Below are 10,577 nucleotides of genomic sequence, written 5' to 3'. Positions count from 1 at the left end.
ATAAGTATGTCACCGTTTAGGGTGGCTTCAAAACACAAAAGAAAGTAATTGTTTTATGTGTCAAAAGTGGAAGTCTGCTATGACTACACAGTAAGTATGATCACAGGGAAGCAATGATATGTGGCTGGCTCTGGAGCTACACGCTTGGTTTCAAATCTAGCTCTGCCACTTCTGAGAAATCACTTCTCCTTTCTAGCTTAGTTTCCTTGTCTTAAAAGAAGAGCTCAGTAGTACTGTCGTATAGATTTCTCTAAGTTAACATTTAAGTTAATGTGCTTAAAGTATTTTAGAACCACCTCTGACATAGTAAGCAATGTTGAGGTTAGTTTATATTATCACTTGGCTTCATATGCACAGCTAGAATCAAAAGGTAGATGTTTCTGGGAACAGATTTCAATTCACTAAGAACAATCTAGTCAAAAGACTGTTCAAAGATAGAACCAGGAGAAATAAGCTTGGCATCATCGGAGGCATCCAAGGAACCTGGACTTGGTATGAATTCTGAAAGGTCCATTTCCTCCCTGGATTGTTGTCAGACCAGCTTGCTGGAAACTGACTTTCAGTTCAGAGGCTTTGTGCTGCTATCACCCTTTGGAACCTTTATCAAGGACCACCACCTTAATGCCAGTGAGTGCAGGAGAATAAGGTAGTAAAGCAGCTGGAACAGTAAGGTGCTGTGGAAGATAGACAAATGCTCACATCAGCAGAGGACTTGACCTTGTGACTTTGTGGAAATCCCTTAACTGCTTTGAATCTCCTCAGAGAAAGAGGGAAGGGTGCTGGATACAGTGCACATAAAAATACTTAGGACCTAGAAAGAGCCAGAGAGGAGAATGGCATTTGCGATCAGGGAGGAGTCACAAAAAGGTAGAGAAGAAAACATTGTCCAGAGCTAAGCAAATGGAATCAGGAGGACACTGGCTGCCTGAAGGTGCTGCGTGAAGCGCGAGAGGAGAGCACAGAAAGGGAGGAGGAGCCAGGTCTGAAAGCAAAGCCAGTTGCTGGGTAAATACATCTCCCGAGATGTCCAGCAACAACTCTGCTTCTATTGTTTTGAGGACCAGCTCTATCTGGGTTTCCCGTTCATAGCCTATTCCAAAGAATGTTGGTGAAATAAATCACACCCCAGCCCGCATTTCAGCTGCCTCTGGCTACAATACTAGAGAAGCCACCATTCTTAAAGAGTGTCATCTTTTATTTATTAGCATCATGAAACATCCTGGAAGTAACTGAATTATGCGATCAAAGTTAATGCTAATCAAAGTTATCAGCGTCGAGTGTTCTCTTCTCCACATGGCGTGGTTCTTGCGGCTCCCATGATGCCAATTGCATGATTTGTACATAGCCCTAATTCACTGATTACACTGATCTTCTCAGTTCCTGCTATTCTGAGCTCTTACCCCCTTGCTATTTTTGGTTTCAGTTCAGCATTAATATTAGGGAAATGCCATTAGGAAGAACAAGGTATTCAGGATAAAATCCGGCCAAATAAATTTTAGAACTTCAGCTATATGAATCTTTTGAGTATCTGAGTTATTAACCATTAGGTAGTTCAACAATAATTCAATCAAAGTAGGAGCAAAACTGACTTTAAAATATATACATTTATTTCGCATATATGCCACAGTCAAAATTTAAGTGGAATCAATAAGGCGCATGCCAAGTACAGGAAGTACTTCTTATAATAAGTGCATCTTGTCTGTTTTATTTATTCTCAGACGTTAACTACAAATTCATAGATAAATGTGTTAGAACATCAATACATAATACTGTATTTCTTTCTAGACAGAAGGGAGTTTCTGGGATCAGAGGAGATGACTCAAGTGTTAGAAAAAGGGAATGAAGGATAATGCACACAGTGGGGGTGAACCCTCTCCCATTGCACCAAAGCAGGAACAGCATCTCCCCGCTTCTCATTGTCCCAAGTGAAATAAGCCACAGAAGAAAAACATCTCTGCCACTTGCTGTGCTGTGTTGCCTTGGGCACTTTATTTCCCATTCTATGAGAAATGTCTACTTCCCAGGGGGTTGTGAGGATGAAACAAATCGGCAAATGAGAGCTCCCTGTTGCAGGGTTGGGCACAGCCCACAGTTAGTGGTCGGTACCTGTTCCGGCTTCCTGTTCTGATTGTGACCCCTCACTCTTGCTTTTGCATCCTTTGGCATCCATCTGACTTGGCTTTAGCAAAGCAAAGTTACGTGTTGGGTTGAAAGATAAAAGGAGTGGATATTCCAAGCCCTGCTCATCACTATGAATGATTCGCCTTCTGGCATGGGAACAGAGTTCTGCAAGGCATTCCTTGTTTAACATTTATACACTCATGGTGCAGCTGTGCATTGAAAAAATTCCTACCACGCTATTTCAGTTTTTAAAATAACCTTTGTGGTGGTTGTTTTTCTGATTATAAAGTTATTGCTTATTTGATATTGTAAATTTGGATTAAAAGTGACAGTAAGGGAAACCGAAGTTATCCATAATTCCACAGTTCATTGTTAACATTCTGATATTATATTTTTCCTGGTCTCTTTTTCTACCTATGTGTCCATACATACCTGCATACATGTAGGTAAATATAAATACAGCCATATACATATATGCACATATATACCTGTGAATGGAAAAATGGGCTACGTAATAAGCCAGACATGCTCAGGGTGGCCACATGGGAGGCCTGACAAACTCAGTGACCAAAGTTACCACACAGGATGGTCTGATTGTAAATTCCTAACTGGGCAGGTCAGAGAAGGTAGTCACATGTCAGACCTATAGCTTCTTTAGCAAAGGTCAGTCTTTACCTTAAGTGAGCTCAGTCCACTGTTCTTTAGCATCTAGGATAAAACACTCTCGGAACGTCAGAGTAATGTTCTTTTCTAAGCTCCTCAGGGCACAACTGCAGACACTAGAGCACGAGGCCACAGAATCCTGCCTTGTTATCTTGTTTCCCAAATATCAGCTGTATACATTGTAAATGATAATCATTCACCATCCTGTACCTACCAATGTAAAAAACTATGTATTTCTCCTTTTTTGCTTTTTATGCCACTCTAGGGATTTTCCCACCTTGCTTTATCCAACCCCCTTAATCTACCACAAAGGGATTCCAAGTAACTCTCCTTAGGTTTTCTCCTTTGATTGTAATGTATGAAATGAGCTGTAAAACTGACATTCTCCAGAGCATTTTCTCAATCCATTGAGATTTTTCTTCTAGACATGTCCTCAAAATTGGGCTCAAATAAACTCTTATAAAACGTTTTCATAGGGTGGACATTTTTTTGTTGACATACCTATAACAAAACATATATACATTTACAAGTATGCAGAGATGTGTATGAAAATACAAATAAATACATATACTTGACATATATGTACACACATATATTAATGTATGCATATGTAAAATACATGCTAATGTAAATAGTGGCTATGTGTATGTGCACAAATATGTTTATGATCTATTAGATTGTTTTGAACTTCTTTTCTATTATCAATAATGCTGTAACCTATATGTTATAAACATTTGTCCTAATTTATACTGTAACTTTGAAATAAATTTCAAAAAATAGACTTACTGAATCCATAACAAGTCTAATATTTAGTGGCTACACATTCAAATGGCATCTCTGCTGGCATTCATTTCGATTAGCTGGTGGGAATGCCATATCAATAATTTAATATTTTGACTAAGAATTGTGTTCTAAGAGTATGGAGATTTTAAAATGTGTTGCTTTATAAAAGAGATTTTTACAATTCAATCTGCATAAGCCCCCACCAAACCGAGCTGGGAAAATGAAATAGACTGGGTTATCTTGAAACTCTCTGTGTGCAAACACAGGGACCACAAATTTATCACAGAGGTTTCATCAATAGAATATAATGTAGCAAATATTAAATCTGTAGATTACCTCCCAAATTGAAATTCCCCCTCAAGTCCCCCTCTTTGTAGTGCAGGTCCGTACCCCAGGCTCACTGCAGGCGCTCAGAGCAGCGAGTGGCTTTGTGTGGGGTGCAGCCTCTGCGGGTCTCACTCCCCTGCTCCCACCCTGTCCCCTGGGCCCCACATCCTGCTTCAGAGCACCATCCCTTGGGTTCCAACGATCAGGCTCTCATCCCCACTTCCTCCTTACTCAGTTCTCCAGAACCTTCTTTAGTCTTACTTGGGGAGGGAAGATCTCATTCTTAGGTCTTCTTTGTGATCTACCACTTGGTCTTGTCCCCCAGAGTGGGACGTCGTCTCTGCCTGCAGCACACACAGCAATGCCTTTGCTTGGGTTCTCCCTCCCCTTGTCACTGTGGTGGGTTCTTAACCACAGTGCAGGCTTGTTTCCCGTTTGGTGATAAAAGGTGTGCTCACTTTGGTCTATTGGCCTTCAATACAACAAATCTGAAGTTTAAACAAAAGCATGGAAAATAAGATCTTTAAATACCGAAATTAAATAAACAAATAAATGGGTGATAAGTCAACCTTTACTTTCTGATAACCATCTAATCTTTCTCAGGAATTCCTGCCCGATGGATAGTTAAGGAAGTTTACAAAACTTTCCCATTATGTAGGAACGCCTCTCTTTCTATTTATATCTGCCTCTGCCTTGCAAATGTTCTATTAAGGCTGTCCTCCCTTCCTTGGCTCCTTACCAAGATGGTGTCTGAGAGGCGGGGAAGGTTTTCAGTCTTCATATACTGATAAAGATGTGAATCTTGTCTCCGATTCCTGATTTCCACACCAGGGCAGCTGTTCTGGGAGTGAGCCCTGCCCAGCACCTTTTGAAATACACATCTTGTTTATTCTCAGAGATTTCTGCAGGGATGAGCTGCTGCCGCCTGACCTCAGGGCTCTTGCAGTCTGTGCATTTGACCTGGCCCAGGCTCTCAGCACCAGCTCACTTCCTGGGCTCTGGGGCACCTCCAGAGACCAGACTGTGACTAGGAGACCATCCAGGGTCTGAGTGCTGCTCAGTCGCCTTCAGGAACAGAGCCACATCATCCAGTCAGAGCAATGATCCCCTGCTCATTATCCCAACCAGTCCATCAGCTTCTTCATGACTCCCTGGCCCAGGACACCATCATACACACTTTGCCAGACCCTTGTCACTTAGGGACTCAGTGTCCAGCAGCTCTGCATTATTACCTTTGGGTTTACCCTTGACCACTGCAGCTCATTCCACCTCTTACGTTGGAGAGGGGCCACACAACACAGAGAACTTCTCCAAGGACTATAAGGAGGAACTCATTAAAGTGCTGTTGCTTTTGTCTTTCCTTTCTTTGACTGCAGAACGGGGGCCACACGTAACGAAAGATGCTGGCAAAACAAGGTCCACTCAGATGAGGACCAACTAAGCAACAAGGGTAATAAAAGCAAACTCCCAATGAGAGCTTGAAGTAGATGAGGACATTTAAGCTGGAAAAGGGAAAATGATACTGATCCCCAGACCGTTAGAAAGTGGTAAGAAACCAAAAATAGACATGCATGGTGTCCTGAGACTACAGTTCTCCCAGGCATCTCCCAGGGGGGCACGCTGCTTTTCCATTGGTAGGTGCATCCCAGACATGTGTTACTGAAAACAATTAGAGACTGCAAGTGTGAGATTGAGTCTCCCTGGTTATAGATTAGAGAAGATTGGAGCTATTCTTATAACTTCACTTTTGTTCACTTTTTATTGAGAGAGGTACTGGTGAACTTATATCTAGTATAAGGGAAATTACATATAAACTCGGTTATTCTCAAGAGACTCTATGAACTGCTTTAGAAGGTGGAACCAGTGACGTCAATTCAATATAATGATATATGGGATCTAAGAGTGGAGAGGTCAGAATATAACCTGAAAGTACAGATACTGTAAAATGGATCCTGATATTTGGAATGTGGTGTGATTAGGTGATGTGTAACTTTTCTTTAAATCAAATGATACATGTTTACTGGAAAAAAATGAGATTTTGTTCTTTTTATCCTGCTTTTAGCTCTAGAATTCACCTTACTCCTCCTAAATATTTGTTTCATATAGCCCAGCCTTTTCTAAATCATGAAATACATGTTATGTAATATATAATTTTAACAAGTATTTGAAATGGATTTAGTTTGTGGCACATAAAATTTAAATCAAATAGAAACATAATCTCAATTCTCTTTTGGTCTTTCTTAGTAAAACAAGGAGAAATTCTCAGTTTAGTCTTCCACCTTTAATACATCTTAAATTCCTACCCATCTTCCTGTACTCAAAATTCTTTTTATTCTTATTTATTTATTTATTGTTTCAGGCAACCGTGTCTAAAATATTGTGTTTTCATTTCATCTTTTGTATGGTTGCTTTCTGTGTAACTCACTTCAGTTTATGCTGGTAATATAAACTGTTTTATATAAATTTTTTTAAACATAATAGTAAACCCACATAAAGAACATTAAGCAACAGCGCAGTTGGTAAGAGACACAACCAAATTGGAAAATGCAGTTTGATGATGCCCTGACTTTGGGAAACAATGGACAGTCTTTCTAAAACTCTCCACTTTCATCATGAAACAAGAAAATAGTGTGATGGAGAAATATTCATATTGCTATTCTTTACCTCAGCATTCATTGTTCTAATTAGATGACTGTCTTTCCTCCCTCCTCATTCACACAGGGTTTTTATGCACTTCTCTTGTAATTGTCCCCAATAGGGAACATGGTCTTCTGCACTTGACTGTTAAATGGCCTGTCCCTTCTTCTAGAATGTAAAGTCTTTGCAAAAAAAAAAAAAAAAAAAGGCAATGGATCTTGGGTCACTATATTTTTCCAGCAAAATGTATGTGATATTCTGCTTAAAAAGTTTGGATGAATAAATAAATTATCCACAAATAGAATCATGATTTGCATACCCCTTTCTAAGCACTTAGATACTTTTCCCTCTGGAGCAATGCTACACTTTGAACTTCTCACTTGGATGACTTTGTGCAACAAGACCTCTATTACAATATTCTGCTTTCAGATTATTCATTGGTGTTGTGTACTTATTAGGCTTCCAAAGATTTTAGGTTTCCTATGGCAGTTTTGTTTGTTCTTAGTGTGAAAGTGTTTGGAGACTAAAGTGGAGACTATATCAAAGTTTTCCTGACATCAAGAAAAAGGTTATGACAAATTAAGTACATCGTGAGTGCATCTATATTGTATGCTTTTAACTCATTGAGAACTTGGCCGCTAATGGTAGGATCAAACATTGATCTCTTTGATATTGGTGGTCTTAGAAGTAAATAGTCAAATTTATGAGACTTTTAAAATAGCTGGGACTTAATCTTGCAATTGAGGAAATTCATTTATCAGTAAATCATTAAATATACTATTTAATTCAAGAATTAAACTAATAGTAACCTAAGTTCCTTGGGGCACTTCTGCCTCCTGCCCACCTTCCAACTGTGATCGGGTATTATGTAGCTTATGCTGGGTTTATGAGATACTGCTTCTCCTCTTTCCAGGAAAACCACAGTTTTTAATACCACTGTCATGCGTGTCATTTCTCCCGCCATATTCCTGAACTTTGGGCTTGAATGCTTGGTTTATGGAGGCTGATTCAAAGCTAGCCATACTTTTTTATACATTTCTTTATCATTTATTTTGGAGAAGTATTCTACTTCCCAAGGTAACAGTGACTCACCTCCTTATCTATAAAGTCATAGGAGCAAAACTCTGTTTAAACCTCACTTCTTACTCACTTTTGTGGGTCCAAAATGTCCTTAAGGTGACAAAACCATCAGAAGCCAAGCAGCTAACCTGCCAGAGTTCTCATTCTCAAAATGACGTATTATCCCGTCTTTCTTGTTCCAGATGTGGTAATTCATCTTTAAATAAATGTTTAATGTGATATTAAAGTGTTTTCTCCCTCTTCTCAGACTCCAGCTTGTTTTATTTCTTTCTATGTTCCAAGAAAAAGATAAGGGTATTTTTCTCATTGGAAACAAATCAAATGAGAGGACAGTGGAGCAATATCATTAAAGCACTGAGAAAGAAAACTGTCAACTTGGAATTTTATATCCAGTGAAAATATCTTTGGGAGACAAAGACAAGACTTCTCGTTTCAGCTCCAGCATCTAAGTGCTTAGAAGCCAGCACTCTCATTGTTACAACAGTAAGAAAGCTGAATAAATGGAAAATCAAGAAATTTTCTTAGACCCATCAGAGAATTGAGGTCACAGAGAGAACCACAGGCCCAAATCTAGAGAGAGAAAAATCACAGCCAAGATCATCTATATCATACCAGACCCTTTGGAGTCATAAAGTGGTAAGAATGCTCAAAAAGTAATTTTGACAAACTGCTGAAGGCTTAGTGTGGCTTAGTGTGAGAATGAGAAATTCCTAGGGGGTTGCAGTCTTAGATCCCTCCGCCTCACACACAGACATATATTGGTATAGACTTTATATCCATCAATAAAATTGATAAACCTCTAGATAGACTAACCACAGGGAAAAAAAAGAAGTCACAAATTACTAATAACATAAATAAAGGAAGTACCATCACCACAGGTCACAGAGACATTAAGAGAATAATAAAGGACTATTATGAGCAACTCTAGGACTACATATGTGATAATGGACCAATTCTCTGAAAGATACAAGTTACCAGAACTCTCACAAAGGAGAAATAAACAATATGACTAGTCCTATAATTATTAAAGAAAATGGACAAATAAGTAATGATCTTCTAAAACAGACAGAACTAGACCAAGATGTTTTCACTGGTGAACTCTACTAAATATTTAATAAAAATTATGAAATTTGTATTATCTTTTATAGAAAATAGAAATGGAAGATACATTTTCTAAGTCATTCTATGATGCCAGCATTATACTAATACAAAAATCAGATAGAGACATACAAATAAAGAGAACTGCATGCCAGTATTTCTTGTGAGCATAGATTTGAAAATACACTACAAAATACTAGCAATTTAATTCAACAATATATCAAATTATACAAATTGATAAAGTGGGGTTTGTTATTGGTATGCAAAATTGGTTTCACATTTGAAAATCAGTTTATGTAATCTACTATGTCAACAGGGTAAAGAAGAAAAATCATATCAATTGTTTGCCCTTTGGACAAAATCCAACACAAAGTCATGATAGAAACCCTCAGAAAACTAGGTATGGAGGATAATTTTCTTATTTTTATAAAAAAAAAATCTGCAAACTACAAACAGCTGACATCATGTAAATAGTGAGTACCTGAATACCTTCCTCCTAAGATCAGGAACAAGGCAAGAATGTTCCCTATTTTCCACTCTCAGTCAACATCATACTGGAAGTCTTACTTAGTACAGTAAGTCAAGGAATGGTAATAAAGATATAAGATTGGAAAGAAAAAATTTGTCTTTTCTCACAGATGACAGGATTTTCTGTGTAGAAAATTCCCCCAACTGACCCCCCCTCAAAAAAAAAAAAGAATTAGGAACTATTCAATGATTAGACCAAGGTCACAGGATACAAGGTTAATACAAAAGTCAATTGCTTTCTTTTATGCCAGTGAAGAACAATTCAAATTTGAAAGTTAAGCACAATGCCATTTGCATTAACATAAAAATTAAGTATTTAGGTGGACATCTAACAAAATACTTATATGATCTACATGTGGAAAACTACAAAACTGATGAAAAAAATTTTAAATCTAAATAAATTGAGAGATATTCTATACCTATGATTTAAAAGACTCAATATTGTTCAGGCGCTGATTCCTCTCAACTTGACCTGTAGATTCAATATATCTCATTTAAAATATTAGCAGGTTATTCTGTGGATGTTGAGAAACTGATTCTAAGGTGTACGTGAAGACCGAAAGATCCAGGGTAGCCAACACAGTAGTGAAGAAAAAGAACAAAGTGGAGGATTAACGTTACACAAAATCTCAATGTCTCTTATATCCCTTGACATAGGCCCATCATAATACGGTTTCACATTTTTTTTTCCTTAGCCTTTTCTTACCTCTGGCACTATAACATACCCCAGGCTTACCTTTCATGTTTCCTGTCCCTGTCTCTAAATCAGTCATTCCTCCCAGGAGCCTAGATCTTCTTATTGAAGAATGGTACTTGGTAACAAGATCTGAGCACTAGATGAGCTTGTTGACACTGGTATATTGTTGTTTCAGCTGTCTCAACTAAGAGAGCAAAGAATAAATGTTTGTATGTGAACCTATGAATAAGATCTGTCCAGAAAAAGTCCAGCCATTGTTAATATAACAAGAATGGTTTGTGTGACATCGGTGTAACCTGGCAGCCAAGGACAGAGGACTGGAATGTACATGCATAAACAATGAGAACTTCACGATACTAGTCGGTGGGGGTGATAGATGTCATTGAATGAGTGTGTGTACTGTGTGGCCATCACATTCAAAATGACTGAGTGAGTAGAACAATGAATATGCATCAAATTTTGCATTAAACTTGAACATTCTTCCATGGAAACTATTTGGATGGTTCAGAAGGCCACAGTTATGGGCAAATGGTGATTGGCAGCTTCATCACGACAGCACGCCCACTCATGCATCACATCCTGTGCAGAGATTTTGGTGAAACATCAAATCACCCAGGTGACTAAGCCCCTCTACAGCCCAGAT

This window comes from Pteronotus mesoamericanus, unplaced genomic scaffold (assembly GCF_021234165.1).
Source record: "Pteronotus mesoamericanus isolate MK-2021 breed Mesoamerican mustached bat unplaced genomic scaffold, CSHL_Meso_final contig_68, whole genome shotgun sequence".
NCBI lineage: Eukaryota > Metazoa > Chordata > Mammalia > Chiroptera > Mormoopidae > Pteronotus > Pteronotus mesoamericanus.
The sequence above is the reverse complement of the archived record's forward strand: the minus strand, read 5'-3'. Positions refer to the sequence as shown.